The following is a 19,702-nucleotide window of genomic DNA, read 5'->3' as shown; positions in this document are numbered from 1 at the left end:
TGGAGTAATTAATTTCTTAATAGGTGATATCACAGAGAGCTTCACAGATAGAGCCGAACCTAAGTCAGTTTTTGAGAATAAGTAGAAATATTTAAGAAAGCCAAGAATGGAAAAGAAGGGAGTTACAGGAAAGCACAGAAAAATGAAAGTATGGGGTGCCTGGGTGCCTCAGTGAGTTAAATATCAGACTCCTGATTTTGGCTCAGGTCATGATCTCAGGGTGGTGAGATCCAGCCCCGCATTAGGCTCCATGTTCAGCATGGAGTCTGCTTGTCCCTCTCCCTCCCTCTCTGCACAGCCCCCTCACACTATCTCATGCACATACTCTCTCTCTCTTTCTCTCTCACTGTCTCTCTAAAATAAATAATCTTAAAAAAAAGAAAAAATGAAAGAAGAAAGAAAATAGAAGTAATCAAAATTGCTAAAATAAAAGGAATCCATATAAGGAAATGTGAGAGGATCTGCCTAGAATTCAAGCTAAAGAGACATAGAAGGATTTGGAATAAATGTGTGATATAATTATGAGTTAAATATACAAAAGCCATTCTTTTACTCTGTTTCTTAAAAAAAAAAAACATATTTTTCCAGGTTTCATTTAATAGCAGGAATATTTTAAAACATTTAAGTCAACCATGTAAAAACTAAAAAACAATTCTTTACGTAGCTTTATTTTTTTTTTAATCATAGCTTAGTGATTTATTCTCCTAAGTCTCCATCAGCAGGTGGAATGGAAGACCCCTCCCATGCTGATGCCTTTGTCAGCCAAAGCATTATAGTCCTTTAATGCCTGCTCTCTCTGCAGGACCCGCACATCAATGCCTTGTTTCTCCGAACACTTTGCAGTCCCTGGAGGCACCTTCAAGGCCTCACTCGTCCCTCGGCCTATCACAAGGGTCTGCCTGCTCTTCTTGACAACTTCCTCCACATCTGCAGGATGCATACAAGGAGAATGCTCAGTTCCTATATCTCTCCAACCCCAAGCCTGATTTCCCCCTGACCACACTTTGCAGTATTTATAGGTTTTAGTAGAGCCTTGTACTTTCATTTGCCACCCATGATAGAGAAGCAATTTTAGGGGAGAGCATGAGGAACTTAACTGAACTCCAGTGCCCTCTCTTTATGGGAGTTGAGATCCCAAAGGGCTCCGAGGGTTACCTCTTTTTATATAGCTTTAAAAACAACTTGCCGACCCATAATACATATACTGATAACAACATGAAATAGATCAACAACCTTACTGAACAACCAAAATAAGCTATTCATTTCATTTTGTTTAAATAACAAATCCCTATAAATAAAGATCTTTTAAACTGTATCTATTTAATAGATGTTTCAATTATCTATTGTTGCATAACAAGTCACTCTAAAAGTTAATGTCTTGAAACAATATCAATTTGTTATTTCTGGACAATTCTATGAGCTGACTGGGCTTTCCTGGATGGCTCTTCTCCAAGAGGGATCAGCTGAGGTCACTCACTTGCTGCATAAAGCAGGCTGCCAGGCTGCGTTAAAGATCCGAGAGACCTTTACACATGTCTGGCACCTCAGTGTTTCTCCACAGGGGCTCCCTCTCCACATGACAGTTTTGGGCTTCCTTATGGCACAGTGGCCTCAGGGTGGTCATTCTTACAAGAGGCCTCATTTGCCCAGAAAACACAGTAAGGCAAGCTTCTGGGCCTCTTAAAAGCTAGGCACATATGGCCTTAAAACCATCATTTTTGACACGTTTTTTAGGTCAAAACAAGGCCAGCTCATATTCAAAGTTAGAACTAAAGATTCCACATCTGGATGGGAGGAAGAAAGGATTTATATTGGGTAAGTCTGGTCACTACCTACTACAATAAGTATATAATACACATAGCTTATTTTCAGTGAAAGTAAGAATCCTCCACTTCCATAGTTAAATATCAGAACTGAAGGATTAGAAAACTCTTTTTGAAAATTACTGATAGAACCATACAGGAGTTGTAGCAGCCACGGATAAGGTCATAAAAGTAGAGTTTGAATGTAGGATTAGGTTCACCCCAGTTAATGCTAGAAGGTACCATTCATACCCCTATTTGTTCAGCCTTTTTTTTTTTATGAAACTACTCCAATTAGATAGTCCATGAATTTATAATTTTGTGTTCAAATAGTTTTGAAAAATAATGAAAAGTATTTCTATTCTCCTTTTAAAGATTTGACAACATATATTAAAATAAGAACTTTCTAATTAAGGCTAAGTTTCCATCAGAAAGAAGCAATTTCTAGAACGGGGGTTCTTAGCCTTGGAGAGTCAGTAAATTTTTGACATTTATGCAAAATTTTGCTTATATACATTTTTCTGGGTTCATTTGACGGTTCATTAGCTCTCTTCTCAGTTTTGGTCGGCCCATCTTTTACATGTCTCAGTATGTAGAGTCAGAAGAGCTATATTTGAACCATGATCTGATCAACTTTAACCAAATGTTTCATTTGTCCAATGAAAATAATACTACCTCTTCTGCCTCAAAAATAATACTATGAATATGAGTTATCACTTGTAAACTAATTATTAAAATATTATTTTTAGAAACCATGGTTTTTAAATTATGATTTTTCTCATATGGGATCTAAGTAACTAAAAACCACTAATTAACCACTTGTCATGCGCTTCAAAATCTCTTAAGTGCTTTAAAAGTATCTTATTTGGTCCCCACAGCAACACTATGAAATAGGTTTCATGATTCCCACTTTACTTCTAGGAAAACTCAAGAGATAAAATTTTAGTTGTTGCTATATAGTCACCCAATAGAATGAACTGTAGTATTACTTCATTAACACTGAACCTCTCTCCTTAGAAGAAATATATATCTCCTTCTTGTGCAATTCAGATATGGTGATGTAATTTGGTTTATCCAGGTAGACATACCTGTCACTTCGGGGCATAAGCTTTCAGAACTAATGTAAAATTCACCATGTTCTCTTTCACCTGCTATGATCACAGAGGATGTGTCAAGTGAAAGCCTGGGTCAGGAGTGAGGAAGACATGGAAGACCAATAAACATAAATGAGGTATGAATGAGAGATAGACTTAGTTATCTTAAACCAAGAAAAATCTAGCATGTGTTTGCTACGACAGTCACACCTACCCTATCCTGACTGATATATACACCCTGTAAAAAGGGGAGCCAATCCAGTCTGGCTCCAAAGCCTGAACTTTAAACTGCTCTGCTCTTCTACCTCTCTTGATTTTACAAATAACTTTTTTTTTTTTTTAACTCCTGTTCATTCATCAACCTATTATGTTTTCTGAGGAAACATTTCATTGTACCCTTGAGAAGACATTTTGCCCTGCATGGTGCTGGTTTGCAGAGAACAATGATAGGATGTAAGCCTGCCAAACTTCACCAAAGAACTATTTTGAAGTTTGGGGTACCCTCCAATACTAGAATGGAAAATCTATTACAGATGCTAAAAATATATCTGCTAAGCTAATTGAGGGAAATAAGAAATAAATTTGAACATAGGCTGTTTAGATAATTGGGACCTCGACTGTTAAATTGATGCTACCCTATTAAAATAATTAGGAGTCTGGGTGGCTCAGTCCTTTGAGCGACTGACTTGATTTCAACTCAGGTCGTGATCTCAGAGTCCTGAGATCCAGCCCCAAGTCAGGCTCTGCGCTCAGCGGGGAGTCTGCTTGAGATTCTCTCCGTCTGCCCCTTGCCCCACTCTCTCTCTCTCTCTCAAAATAAATAAATATTTTAAAAAATAATTAAAATTTAGAAAAGCCTTAGTACATGAATTTTTATAAAGTTTTTGTAAAAGAACTTATATAAATGAAATTCTACTTGTACATTGCTAAGATACTCAAAAGAGCTGAGACGGTCAACAAGATCCTTTTCCTGAACTAACGTGGCTAAAAATTGCTTTGATGAAGATGAGGATGATTACAATGATGATAATGATGATGATAAAGATACCAGCTAACATTTATCAAGGGTTTACTGTGTGCCAGGCCATCTGCTAAGTGATTTTCCTTTTGCAGCCTTGTATGGTGTGTGTGATCACAACCTCCATTATATAAAGGGAAAGCTAGTATAACTAAAGAAATTGTGCTGAAATTGGACCCAAGCAAACTGAATTCAGAGCTCCCATGCTCAGTCACGCTGGTATATTTGCCCTGTGCAACTGAGATAATCTCTGTGTTTCTTTTCAGGTAAAGCTTTCCTAAGATGCTGGATCATAGACTGAGGTTCTTTATCAGAAACTCATTTGTATTACTTCTGACAAAAAAAAAGCAAACTTGCAATTAATAATGAGCAGAGTCAAGTGGTCCTCCAGTTAGGAGAAGATGCAAAATCTAGGGTCAACTTTCTTCATACCAAGGACTCAACACTTTTATATTTGGAGCAAAGATTGTATTTTTTAATTTGTGTGCTGTTATTTTACTTCTGTTGTAAACTGAGAATACTCCAGTATATAGTAGTCTCCAAAGTGTTCATTAACATATAATATAGAATATAATATTTCCAAAACTAAGCTGATTTGGGCTACTATTATATCAGAAATTAGCTTCATCTAAAATAGGGGTTGAATGGAGCAAAATATTGCTTTGAATTAGGTATAGGAGAAAAAAGGGACTAGAGAGAGGAGAAACATTTCTGTGAAATTCTACATCTTTGATTTATTTCCTTTCTTGGTTTTAGTTTTTTAAGTCTGAGTTTAAGGTCAATCAAGTATTTACTTAATTATGCAGAAATAACTAATGCAAGTTCAAACTATAGTTAATAGACACTTAAATTTTTTATTACTATACATAAGATTTTGTGTACAATATGCATTACTATTGGAAAATAAACAAAATCAACTGGAATTGTATTTGTTCAAAGCTTTATTTTGCTTTAGAAATTATTTGTGAAAACAGAATATTATGCAAGACTAAATTAGTGTATGTGGGTTTTTTTGTTCTTTTTTTCCCTCTAATTTCTCTCCCAGTCTTCTAGGGGGTGGGCTTATCTTTCAAAAAGAAGTATTAATTAAAAAGAAGTCCACACAAATGGATTTGAAAGCTTTAATTTAGGTAAATCAGGAAAATGCAAATATAGTATTTGTCATAGCAGAGTGGCTTAGCTTTGCTCTCTGATGCCTTTCATATATTTCTAGTTGCCATGGCTTCCTGCCTATCATGTTCATGCCAAGCATTCAAAGCAGAAATATTGTAGGGATTGCTTGTCTGAGAACACACATACTACTTAAGGCCTTTATTTCTGGCTCACTGACACTATTCACCTAAACATAAAAAGGGAGTGGCCAAACAGGCAATACTTATCTTTATTCTTGTTTTGTTACTGTCAGGACACTTTACCCTGGCATGTTTATTTTATAGAGTGGCTTTTCTTTGTGTTCCTTACCTGTTATCAGATCAGTGCCTCCTAGTGGTCAGTAAAGGTCATAACACCATTTCTTGCATTGTCTTCCTAAAGTACGCTTGGTGAGCCTTTCGAGTTTGGATCTGTATAGCTAATCTGGGATCCGCGATGTTTTACTAACTTTATAGTTTTTTGGGTATATGAGTCACTTTCCTGTTTCCATTGTAATTAAAATTTCTACATTTGTCTTAGAAAAGGTCTATACATGTGCTGTCCAATACAGTAGTCACAAGCCACATGTAGATTTTTAAATTAAAATAAAAAGTAATTAAATTAAGGCTAGAATAGCCAGAAAAATTATGTTGCACATTGTTGGTGTCTGAGACAAAGATAAAATCTGTAGAATATATATTAATGCAAGAACGTATTAATATTTTTACTTTTTATTAATATTTTAAATACTTCATATTACAATATGATCTCTATATTTATAAAACATTACTCTGCTTTAAAATAATATCTTGTTGCTTTCAAACATATTTTTAAGTTTGCAAACCCCGTGTCGTACTTTAAAAATCTGGTCACATGACTATAAGTAGACTTTTTTCTTTTTTTCCCCTAGCCTTTTTCCCGAAGGCATACAGTATTTTGACCCGGAAATAGCAAGTAGGTAGAACCATTTTTTATTATTGGAACTTCCCATTATAACCTATTATAACTAAAATAATCTTTGTTCTCATTCACCTGCCTCTAAGGCTATTTCTAAAATATGCATATCATAGAGTTTAATATTATGTATATTTATATTCCTTACTATCATACTTTTTCTTTGAAATTGATGATTATATATATATATATATATATATATATATATACACATATACATATATATCCTCTCTCTTATATGTACAGTTCTCCTTCCAGCTTGAATAGTAGTTTGGCTATCATAAAATGTTTACCTCTATATTTAAAAATGCAACTTATATTTCCTTTAATATCCTGTGCAATTAAAGTAATACTTGTCTTTATTAGTGTTTTATATTTATATAAAATCCCTAAGTATACATGCAGACATGTGATCCAAAGACATTTTTTATTATTGTTACTGTTTTATAAACAAGAAAGGAACAGCAAGAAATATAGTTAAATTGTAGTTATTCAACTTACATAATTTATAGTTTTGAAGATAGAATTCCACTAGATCTTGCTGCCTATAGTAAGCTATTACTTTTTCAATATGTGAAAGCCATTGTCCTTATTTTAAAGTCTAGACTTAAAATAATATACAATTGAGAAATTACCTTCCAACCATGACAACAGTATGGTAATATTTTCACAAATTTACTTTCATCTTGTTACATATTAGTCTAATATGAATCAGAGCTTTACCAGTAGAAGAGCTTTATTTATTTTTTAAAAGATTTTACTTATTTACTTGAGAGAGTGAGAGAGAGAGAGAACATGAGCGGGGGAGACTCAGAGGGAGAGGGACAAGCAGACTCTGCCCTGAGTGCAGAGCCTGATGCAGGGCTTGATCCCAAGATCCTGAGACCATGACCTGTGCCAAAACCAAGGGTCGGCCCCTTAACCAACTGAGCCACCCAGGCGCTCCTGAACTTTAAACAGACATTTTTTTTTTTTTAATCTGTCTATCTATACATGCAGTAGATGTGATGAGGTTGTTTTCTGGAGCATACATCTTAGCCCTAATTTTCTTTTAAGATTTTATTTTTAAGTGATTTCTACACCCAACATGGGGCTTGAACTTACAACCCCAAGATCAAGAGTCACATGCTCTACGGACTGAGACAACTAGGCACCCCAATGGAGCGTCCTGCTTTCTTACCTTCTCTTCCAAAAGTGGTGATCTTATGAACGCTTTCTAGGTAACTTCTTGCCTACTGATCTCTCCCAGAGCGTACTTTCTGAGGTACCTAAATTTCCTTGAAATTTGAAATTTAGACAGGTACTATCTTGTGTGAAGTTGGCTGGATGGCCTAACTTTGCCTCATTCAGCCTCAGTTTCCTGGTTCTTAGCATAGGCTATTAACCCTACTTCTGAACATAACTGGAAGGATTAAATGAAGAGGTTCATGTAAAATCATTCACCCAATTTCTGGTGACTAGAAAGCACTTAACAAATACTAATTGTTAGGGAAATCAGACAAGTTTTGACTCATCCTCCCACATGTAGAAAATAATATTTATGACTGAATTGTGCCATGTAAGTACAAGCTAAATAATTACCATGTAAATTGATCATTACCGGGTAAATTCTCTGTTCAATTAGGTTATTCAAATCTTATTGTAGAAAAATTAGAATCCCCATATACCTACTGTTGTGAATACACTTCAAGAACCATAGTACTACATGTTGAAATCTAAAAAAGCTGACATCTCCACCAATTAATTGACAATTGAAGAATCCTCAAGAAAAAAATGCTTAACAATCTGTAATTTACATTTCTCAGTGGAAACCAATATTATGTTTATATTATAGCACAGATAACATTATTAGCAGAATAATCGAGCCAAATGAATCATGACTGAAAATCTCATTACCAGAAGGCACCATGCTGATATCATAGACCTCACATACTTTCTTCTTTTATCAATGTGCAGTATCACATTTCTCCTGTTATTTAGTAGGTATGCTTTGGTCTCTGTCTCTGGTTTTTTATAACTATTGCTTTGATATTATAATACATTTCTTGTGAATGATGAGCCTTAAATTAATTTACTCTTTCAAAGGAGAATCTACAAACATGGACAACTGTTTCTAATAAATTTATTTACAACTAAAAATGTGCAATTTGTTGCTTGTCAGAACATTGGAAATTATGTTCTTATTTCATGTAAAATATAATTAGCCAATACTTTTAGTAGAATGTACAAGCAGAGGAAGTATTACCAAATTGAGACTCCATAATCTATGTTTAGTCTGTCTTTGATTTTAAAAAGAATTAAAGAAATCTTATCTTCTATTCAAATGAAATCAAATAAAATAATTTAGCACATTCTCTTCATGTCTGGCTGTATCATTTCTGATTTTATGACAAGCAGTGCAAACAAAATCTGTAAAAAAAAAAACTACTTGGAATCCACTAACTAATGAATCATAATATTCTATTCTGATATATATGTACATAGATATAATTTGGCTCAAACTCTAGTGTTTTTTAAAAAGAAAGCAGTTTATTTTAATATATTTTGTGTAATGGAAAACAAAAGTAAATGTACTCTAAAATCTTAGGGTGCAGATCTTTTCTTATATGTTCCAACTTTACCTATAGCTTTTGGTGCTTAGTTGATCTTCTAGTGTTCTTTTATTCACAAGGTCCTTTGATAAGCAACCAGAAGCATGAACAGTGTTAAAACAAAATTCCAAATTACATAACCATCAAAATATGATCAAAGTTTGGATTAACATCATCAGCTAGCATTTATTAAGCATCTACAGATATAGGTACAGTCCTACCATGCAGATTTTCTTCTTAGACATAAGATCTGCCTAGACATTACTCCTAGGTCATAAAGAAGATATTTTAAAAATAAGCACTCTGAAAAAATTTTACAATCAAAAAATCATTTTAACATAGAATAAAATACACAAAGAGTTTGGCTCTGTAATGCAGAGTGGAAGTGGTAACTTTGCAATAATTTAGGACAGTTCTATTCTGAGTGTATAGTTTCCATTCTTTATTGAGCTGAAGTCAAAGCAACTTCTGTGCTCTCTAGTATTTAGTAGATCCCCTTAATTATTTTCAATCCCTTTAAGTTTCTCCTCCTCTTCTATAATTTTCTCCACACATACCAAACAGTTCCTCTTTCTTCTGCCTTCTTTTCATCAATACTCTTCCTCCCATCTGGTAAATGAAGCCTTGTGTAAGCGTTCTCTGCTAGGCACTGTGTGCTGCTTTCAATATGGTAAGCTTCTTCTAGTCTCATTTCCCTACATCATCTTACCTAGAAGAGAACAAACTCCCATCATCTGCTCATTCTCATACTCAACTGGGATGAACAGAGGTGTAATATTGAGTTGACAGAATTTATTTACCTGGACTAAACAGGGCTTAACCACTTCTTGATGGGCCCATTACCAACTCAGGCAGCATGGTATAAGTAGAAACAGAACAGATTTAGAAACAAAACCCAACCACCACTTTGTTGTGAACCTAAACTAGTCACTTAACCTTTCAGACTTGCTTTTCTTTATATATAAAATAGTGTTGATGATACCATACAGATTCTGTGAAAGTCAAATAGTACATTGTATGCAAATGTCAGTGGTAGGGTAATATAGTAGGAACCCAGGCCCCCAAATCAGTCACACGCTATTTGAAACTTGTTATTTTCAAAATGCTTGTTAGTATATGAACTTAGCAAGTCATTCTAAATCTAGATTTATGCCTCTGAAGATGGGAATAATACTGACACTTAACACATAGAATAGTGATGATAATTAAACAAGATAATTAAAAAAAAAAAAAAGTACCAAAAGTGGGAGAGAAAGTAGGAAGAGATAGACGTGGTTCTATCTCATTCACTTACCTAGTATTTACCACTTTTTTCACCCCAGACATGCATTTGCTATCTCATGGAGGTTTCATTCTGGTGATAGTTTTGGAAGCTTGGAGGGTCCAGAAATGGATGTTCAATAACAAGTGTGAGACTTATTTTTGCCTATGAAATTGTGTGACCATAACAACATGATCCCATCAGAAAATGTTCTACAGGCCATTGCAAGAGAAGAGAACTCATGGAGAAGAGTACCCTGCATTGATATGCAACAATTTGAAAAATTTATACAAGTGCATCTTATATTTTTTTTCTGTTTTTCTATACATTTGAAATATTTTTTTAGTTAAAAATAATTTTGTAAACCTGATTATTCCTTGAGGAGCAGGAAATAATTAGATGGTCAAACTGAAGAGAGGATTCAAGTTGACATCACAATATGGCTCTTCCCACATGGGGCTCTGGAGAACAATCATTGAAGTCATGCTTGGTGCAGTCATATAATCATCTTTCAGGGTTGGGGGGAAAGGTAAGGAGCAGGGACAAAGGGAGACAGAACACAAGGGTGGCCAAAAGGAAGAACTTGGAGTTACCTTTAAAGGAAGGTACAGGATAGGAATTCCTCAGCAACTACAATGACTAGACGGATTTTTGTAGTATAGAAGGCCTTATCCAGAAGATAAGTACTGAGTAGAAGCAGAGACCTTGACTGACTCCTTGGCTCTGAACAAGTATCTGGTAGAATAGAAATTTTTGAGAAAGAAAAAGTTTCTACTGTGTGGACAAATAGAGGAAAGGTGCAAAACTCCCTTTTTTGAAAATCTATTCCTATAAAATTAAGTTTTACATAGAATAAAGGAAATTCAGTCAGTGGTGATGATGTAGAATGACTTGAGTCTTACCACGCAAGGAAAAAGAATGCTAATGGGCTCATGCGTGTTGACCAGCCTAAACTACTCAAGAGCCAAGAACTTAATACTTCCACCTGGGATTATTTCTATTTTTAAAATTTACTGTAATGAAAGAAGAAAAAAATAAGAGTATTAAGAAACAAAAAATGGCGTGTTTCTCTCTCTCCCTCTCTCTCTCATACACACACACACACACACACACACACACAGAGGCACACACATGTACACACATATACAGACTACATATAGCAATAACAACAGCATAGGATGACTGAAAGAGCATCTTACATCTGAGCTATAATGTCTTATAGACGCATTAGTAACAACTGGAATTGGATATTTTCAAGATTTTTTTGGGTTGACAGCAGATTTGCTGAGATTGATCTTGCCTGATGGCATATCAACTGAGTTTTGAAGAAAATGTAGTCATTCTGTGTGGCTTTTAGGAAATATGACTGCAGACTTTGGCAAAAGTCAGCCAAATCCCAGTAAACAATTGGGTCAATTCCAGTCAATGAAACTGAGGCACATCCAATAGAACTGCCCATTTCATGGCCTATCTCTTCAAGGCTAGAGAGATCACTGTTGTTGAACATATTCATAAAAAAAAAAAAAAGAAGAAGAAGACGAAGGAGAAGAAAGCCGTCCTTGGCAATGGACTTCAAGTAACAATAAATTTCAGTCCTTAATTTTACTAATGATTGATTTCCCCTGTGTCCCCACATTGCCCTTTTGGCCAAATTACTAATAGTTATGTATATCTTGCTAATCTTGTGATGACCACAAAGTTTCAGAAGGAAGTTGAGAGTCAAAAGTAAGCCTTAACTCTAAACCTGCTTGAATTCAAAACAGACAAGAGAGCAGTCTTCTACTTACTCCTGTATATGCCATTTGCTCACTCAAACTATCAGAAATAAAGAAGTTTTTGGAGAGGATTACAGAAGTCACAGTCAAAAGACTGGGAAAGAGACACCAGAGCTCCAAGTTTAGAAAGTTTTGATTTTGAAAATTCACTGATGCCAGAGAAATAAAAAGGGATGATGAAGGAAAAGCTGTGTACTAGGAACAAAGTGTTCTGTCTTCTGGAATGGGAAGCGAGAAGAACAGCATGGGATATTTGAAAGACATTTAGCAAACAATCCAGGAGACCTACAGGCCTGTGATCAATGATTTAAGAGACAATTTTAAGGAAACATTAGTTTATGGTGCTATATTCTCTTCTGAGAGTCTGTATGCATTTCTGATTGTGGCCTTGCTTAAAAACTCTGGAATATTAGAATTCATGTCAATTAAAAAATACTGAACAAAGATAGAGTAATATACTGGTCCCCAAATACAGAAAACTTTGAATTGCCAGTCAAAAATCAGAGTTAGATTTAAGGAAATGAGGACTAGCAGGCATTCTATTGTGGAGAAGAATAGGAGAAATCGTCTTCACTTGGCCAGTAGGGTCACTATATCAGAGAAAGTGCTTTGGGTCATCTGGTGGAAGGCATCATCTTCTAACAGTTGGGAAATGAACTATTTAGAGGCACTGAATGTAGACAATATTGTGTTTGAAAGGACTTAGGAGAGACAATAAACGACTGCTTAAGGTCATTATGAATCCAAAGGAGGCAAAGTTGAAACTCTCATTGGACACATGACAGTGTTTTCTGAATTAAGCATGTAGAACATAATATCTTCATCAAGGGATGAGCAGCAGGTATAAAAAGATGCTGATTTTTACCTATTGACCTTATCCTATCAACTTTGGAGTGTTAGGATTACTGCTATAAAGAAAAATAAAGGGAACAAATGGTGACAGAGAGTACCGCAGAAAACAGTGTGGTCAGGCAAAGCTTCATTGAAGAGGTGACATTTAAGCAGACACTTGAATACAGTGATGGATTGAGCTATTCATATTTTGGGAAGAAAAGCAAGCTAGACCCAGAAAACAGCAAATGCAATATCAGAAGATGCTTGCAGCAGGGAGTTCAGGGTGGCTTTATGAAATATTATACCTGTATAACCCAACCTTTATTAATGTGGTATAAATATATCCTTTCAGCACTAGATCAGCAGGGGGCTAGCCAGGAGTCGCAGTGAACGCAGGGAACATGATGTCTCTGGCCTTTAGCAGTGATCAGTGATAAATAGGGAAGCTTGCTTATAACCATTCAGAACTCAGGAAGGTCATCTGCATAATGCTTCCGTATTAAATGTTATGGATGGTAATGAGACTTTCAAACTATGGTTAGGTGTTTTCAGGGAAAGAAATCAGTGACTGTTGCCAGTTGAGCCTATCAGAATTCAATGCATATTACCCTGTTATTATACACAAGTATATGGTTCTGAAATAGGTTTCCATGAGAATGTGATAGGCTTCCTGGTGTGAGTTGATATGAATATATATATATATATATATATATATATATATATATATATATATATATATTATCAGACTGCACAGTGTGGCAGCTTTAGCCAGAAATAGAAAAAAAAAAAAGTAGTAAATCCACGAGTCACATAGACGAGCCCATTGCTGTTATTATTTAATAACCGCCTATGATAAGAACCAGCAATGATAAGGAAAGATGAAGGTTTTCTTTTTTTTTTTTTTTTTTTTTAATTAAAGATTTTATTTATTTATTTGACAGAGAGAGACCAGCGCGAGAGGGAACACAAGCAGGGGGATGGGGGGAGGGAGAAGCAGGCTTCCCGCTGAGCAGGGAGCCCGATGTGGGGCTCGATCCCAGGACCCTGGGATCATGACCTGAGCCGAAGGCAGACGCTTAACGACTGAGCCACCCAGGCGCCCCAAGATGAAGGTTTTCTATGAGCACAGAGCTTAAGCCACTTAGACAGTTACAGAGTTTCCTAGAAATAGCGATATCTGAAGGATTAGTTGAATCACAGGCATACTCTATCTCTACTTTTATCCTGGTTAACTCCTACTAATCCCTCAATTCTAAATTTAGCTGATAACTTTTTCAGATGCTGTTTTTTTCCTTCTTCTAATAAAAATTATTTACCCCTCCTAATTATATTTCATTGGATCCTATTTTTCATAAAATTTGTCATAAATTATAATTAGGTATCTACATGTGTGTCCTTCTTTCTTTCCTTCTTTATTACTTTGCCTCCACAGATAGAATATAAGTTCTGAAGTTTAGACACTAATTCTATTTTGATCAAAATAGCCCCGAATGAATATTGGTTGAATGAATTGAATAAGAACTAATGTGGATAAGGGGTCAAGGTAAATATGAAAAAGAAAAATATCAGGAAGAAGGTGTAAAAAAGCCACAAAAGAGAGTTTATTGCATTCGTGAAAGTAAAAGACATTGCATTTGGGTGAAAAGAAATGTGCAAACAGAGAATTGCTGGGAAACAGTTACAAAGTTGGACAACTATAAAAGGGCATGAAATGGAATTTGCTTGTGCACTAGAAAACCAGGAAAGACTTTTAAGGATCAAGGTAAAATGAGCAGATCAATTAGTTTGAAGCTAATTGAGAATGGACCGAAAGAGGCAAAACTGGAGCCTGAGAGAAGAATGGGGTAAATGAAATAGTTTAAACTGTTTTAATGGCCGAAAGGAAGGAGAGAAGTAGAGCAGTGCCCACCCCTCCTTACCTGTGGTTTTGCTTTCTATGGTTTCAGTTACCTATGGTCAACCACCACCAGAAGCAAGTGATCCTCTTTGTGGTTAGTGGTCAGAAGTTTAATAGCAGCCTAATGCAATGTCCCAGTGCCGACATCATTCACCTCACTTCATCTCATCACATAGGGGTTTTATTATCTTACATCATCACAAGAGGTAGGGTGAGTACAGTACAGTAGGATATTTTGAGAGAGAGAGGGACCACATTCAAATAACTTTTACTACAGTGTGTTGTTATAATTGTTCTACCATATTTATTTTTTGTTGTTAATTTTAATGTGCCTAATTTATAAACTAAATTTTAATAAGTAATGTTTATATGTGAAAAAATATAGTATATATAGGGTTTCGTACTATCTGCAAATTCAGGCATCCACTGAAGATCTTGAAATGTATCCCCCTCAGACGCAGTAGAACTACTGTAAAGGCACTTGAGCTAACCAAGAGCTATAATCAGCAACACTTGGTAAGAATTAAACTAAAAAAGGGGGCGCCTGGGTGGCTCAGATGGTTGAGCATCTGCCTGGGTGGCTCAGATGGTTGAGCAACTGCCTTCGGCTCAGGTCATGATCTTGGAGTCCTGGGATCGAGTCCCACGTCTGGTTCCCTGCTCGGCGGGGAGCCTGTTTCTCCTTCTCCCTCTGCCTGCACCCCCCCCGCCGCTTGTGCTCTTTCTGTCTCTCTCAAATGAATAAATAAAATCTTTTAAAATTTTTTAAAAAAGAATTGTGCTAAAAAAGAAAAAAAAACTAAAAATGAAATTACATTTTTATAAATTGTGAATGGAAAAAGGACTTAAATTTTTTGAGCTGATAGAAAATATCAGAAAGAAAAATATTGGCAGGTTTTACCATTACCCAATTTAAAACAATCAAACCGAACAAACTAAAAAGGCAAACAAAATTCAGAAAATATTCACAGTAAAAAAAAAAGAAAGAAAGTAAGAAAAAATATTCACAGTAAAAACAGCAGGGAAGAGTGTCCATTCCTATATAATATAAAAATTCCATCTAAATTTTACATATATCAGTAAAATCCAATTTGTAAATAGATAAATATGAGACAGCATATCACCAAAAAGGATCTACAAATATTTGATAAACATGAACAAATATTCAACATGTTATTATCAAAGACACATCTAAAATCACAATAAAATGTGAGTATTATCTTCTTTGGAATCATCGACCATTAATATGATAAAAATTCACCAAAATAAAAAGGATTTGTTACATGTAAGGTATGGTAAGAAATACTGATGAGAACATCCTAAACAATGAAATATTATAAATGTGATTCATTTTTATAAAACACATGCTGGTTCCTAGTGATTTTCTCTTTCAACTCTAAATTCCTATAAACATTATGCCTTTATAATACTGTTCCTATAAATAAGTATGATGTTCGTTTGAATTCTTCTTCTATAGCTTTTTTCTTTCACTTCTTTATGATGATAATGATGAAATATTTCAGATATACAAAAGTGTACATCCTTCATTTTTTATCTACTTCTTTCTTTAAAAAAAAAAGTACAAGTAGGGGGAGCGGCAGACAGAAGGAAAGAGAGAAGCAGACTCCCCGCTGAGCTGGGGGCCAGACTCCCAACTCAGGGCTTGATCCCAGGACCCCAGGATCATGACCTGAGCCAGGGCAGACACTTAAGCAACTGAGCCAACCAGGTGCCCCATAACTACTTATTTCTTATAAAGAATTTATAATGCAGGGGGATGGGTGGTTCAGTCTGTTAGGTGTCTTCCTTCAGCTCAGGTCATGATCCCAGAGTCCTGGGATCTGAGCCTTGTGTTGGGGTCCCTGCTCAGTGGGGAGTCTGCTTCTCCCTCTCCTTCTGCCCCTCCCACCCTTGCTCATGCTCTTTCTCTCTCTCTCAGATAAATAAATAAAAATCTTTAAAAAAAGAGTTTATAACACATATTTTTATACCGATAATATTAGTCATGGTTCATTATATTTTTAGAAAATAGAATATTTATAAATTTATTGACTAAAAAGATAAATAAAGCAAAATAAAAGTTACAGTGTAGTTTCTCATGTTTAAATTGAACAATTACGATAATTTAATTGCTACTTTGTGTATATGAAGAACATACTCTCTCCAGTGAAGATTAAGAAAATAAAAGCACTTTCACTTAAGTTATATTCCTTTCCATATGCTACTTTTACCTGAGATATACAGTTTATTTTTTAAAGATTTTTTAAATTTATTTGAGAAAGAGAGGGAGAGAGAGAGAGAGAGAGCACCAGTATGAGGGTCAGAGGAGAAGAGAGGGAGAAGCAGACTCCCTGCTGGGCAGGGAGCCCGATGCGGGGCTCAATCCCAGGACCCCGGGATCATGACCTGAGCCGAAGGCGGAAACTTAACCAACTGAGCAACCCGGGCACCCTGAAATTTACAGTTTAGCCAACCAAAACCCAACCTTTAATTACAATATAATTAGAATGTCAAATCAAACACATTTACTTGTTTGGATTTCCCTTAAAGACCTTGAGTGCAGCAGGTGATGATAAATGTTTTGCAGATGTTTACCAAGAGCAAACATTAAAACAATGGTCATCCATAATTAATCAAAATTATTCTAAAGAGGGTATTTTATTTGCTCATGGTTAAGATAAGACAAAGTAGGACCATCATCATTTTTAAAGGGGAAAAAAAAAGATCATTTCTTTGATATTCTTGCAGATTCTAATTCTTATATTTTTGTAACAATAGGATTATCAGAATGAAGTTTCCCAGTTATAAAACTGGGTGATTATTCAACCTTGTTCCACCAATTTCTGCTCCCCTTAGTCTATGAAGAGACAGATTGCATCATCTTCTTCATTACAAAATATCACAGAGATTATTAAAGACTTAATTTTGTGTGACACTGTAACAGAGAAGATATAAAACCCCAAATATTGACCTTTACATACTATCCTTGGTGCTTCTTTGCACAACCCAGCAGAAACACTGGACAAAACTCCTGTGGTTAACTCTCCTTTAAAAATTATTTTATAGTTCCAGGTGTGTGTGTCTGTCTGTCTGTCTGTCTGTGTGTCTGTGTGTGTGTGTGTGTGTGTGTGTGTGTGTATTTATTTAAGATAGAGACATCCTACTTTCTCTGAGAGTACAAGAAACTATGTTGATGATGAAACATTATAAGAAATGTCCTAGCTGGAAGAAAAGCATTATATTTCAAAATGATCAAAACAGTGAGAAGCCACGGAATGGCAAATATACTTCAGTACAATAGAACAAGCTAAACCTACAGATCAGGGATGCATTGAGGTGTAGAAATCCTAAGAAAGCTAATATAAAGTTTCACTGCACCAGTGGTTATCATTCAGTCCAACAAAAGCAATCTTCTGAATAATGGGAATAACATTAAGGAAAAGTCATAATTACATGGGTGGATACCTCACACTACAAATCCTACAGGACCATCTAGTTCTTCTGTGATTCATATTATATGCACTATGGAAGAATGTCTTCCTTACAAATAAATATACAACCAGAGTGCAGAAAAAGAAGACACAATGAACAGTATTGAAATATTCTGTCCTTCACTGCTCTGTATCTGGCAAGTGACTCGGATGCTTTAGGCAGCATTAAACACTTTAATGTTAGGAGGTGGCAATGGATGAATGTATCTGTGTTGAACCCATTCAATATGGTAATGAGAAATATATTGCTATAGATAACATCTGTGAAGTAATATAAAAGACCACAAAGTGGCTAAAAACAATGACAAAAAGTAGATTTATTCTTATTCCAAGATGACGAAGTTACTATTAAGCAGCCTCTTTGTCCCTCTACATAAAATTCAAATTAATGTCTATCATGAAAAGATATATGAAGACTGAGTTGGACAATTATTCCTAGTTATGGACCAAACAATGTTGTCATCCCATCAGCCCACCCAAATTACATAATTACAATGTGTTTTCTCAAGGAAATAAGAAATTACCACAACAGCTTAATAATGTTTTTTATGACCTACAAAATATAGATTAACCTAGAGTTATATTTTTTCCCACACTTACTACAGATCCAAATAACAACAAGAAAGTAAGAGCAAGGTGTAGACTTTAAAATAAGCACATATCAATTTAGGTTTATTTTATTTTATAATAAATCAAAGCAAGCATTAAATTGATGTTCATTAGCTACTTCCTTGATGTAAGAATAGATTCAAGTTTTACTTTCATTGGGAAAGTATATTTTCAGATTAATTTATGTATCACACTATCACTCTCTTCCCTGTTGTCATAAATTCCAGCTTCTTTGAATGAGTAATCTAAAATCAACTTCTGTCACTTCATGTTCGCTCCTTTTCTCTTCTACCTTCTGACATTTGATTTTCATTTCAACGCGTTCTGAAGGATCACCAGATGACTTATTTGATGTTTAGTCCACTGGCTCTTCTGTGAGTTTACCTGTTTGATATCCTCCACCCCTTACCAAGGCCCACCTTTTGCCTCTTTCCTGGTCTCTGTAGAGTAGATCTTGTAGTGTGTCTCCGAACTCCCCGTAAGCCTATGCTTGATTCCTTCAGTTAAGTCTTCTCTCTCCACTAACATGTTAAGTCTAGCTATGTCCAAGTTCACTCCTCAGTCCTCAAACTCTTCCACATCACTTTCATTCTGTCACATGGCTTCCATGCTCATGTCTTTGTAGGTGATTTCCAAATATGTGTGGTTTTGCTCCCAGACTCCATATTCCAATTACACAGAATATGCAGTTACCCTAATCTCAATATGTCCCAAAGAAAACTCAGCATTTTCCCCTGCTGACTTGAGTTCCACTTATTTGTTAATAGCGTTACATGAATTTCTCAATTGCTTAAATTTGAATATTTTACATTCTCAATAATCCTTCCCTTCTCATAACCCCAGTTCCCAGTACTTTAAATTTTATGCTTGTTATCTCTGTTCTGGATTGTACAGTAATTCCATAACTGGACCCCATAATTTCCCAACAATTCATTGTGTTTTTATCAACATTTTCTTTCTGAAACCTAAATCTGAAAGCATCATACCTCTACTAAAAAATTAAATTTAATACAGATTAAAGATGAAATTTCCAGATTTCCATCACCTGACTTCAGTTTGTATTACAGTTTTATCGCAAGGCATTGAACCCAATGCTCCTTGCTTTTTAGCATAGTTATGCTAAATATTGTTTTTTTCTGGAACACTTTTCGTTTCATATATAAATTCCTATTGAAGTTTTTCCCAAGGCTCAGCCTTTAAAGACCAGCTCATTAATATTGCCAAGGAAACCTCTGCAGAGAGGAT

The 19,702-nt window shown here is 35.3% G+C and overlaps 1 pseudogene; it reads right to left on the bottom strand.

The window, feature by feature from the left end:
• Nucleotides 1–715: 715 nt before the first annotated feature.
• LOC118537375 (mth938 domain-containing protein pseudogene) lies at nt 716–1,085 on the bottom strand (annotated as a pseudogene).
• Nucleotides 1,086–19,702: the final 18,617 nt, after the last annotated feature.

The sequence above is a fragment of the Halichoerus grypus genome, chromosome 4, assembly GCF_964656455.1.
Source record: "Halichoerus grypus chromosome 4, mHalGry1.hap1.1, whole genome shotgun sequence".
In the NCBI taxonomy this organism is placed as follows: Eukaryota; Metazoa; Chordata; class Mammalia; order Carnivora; family Phocidae; genus Halichoerus; species Halichoerus grypus.
The sequence above is the reverse complement of the archived record's forward strand: the minus strand, read 5'-3'. Positions and strand labels throughout refer to the sequence as shown.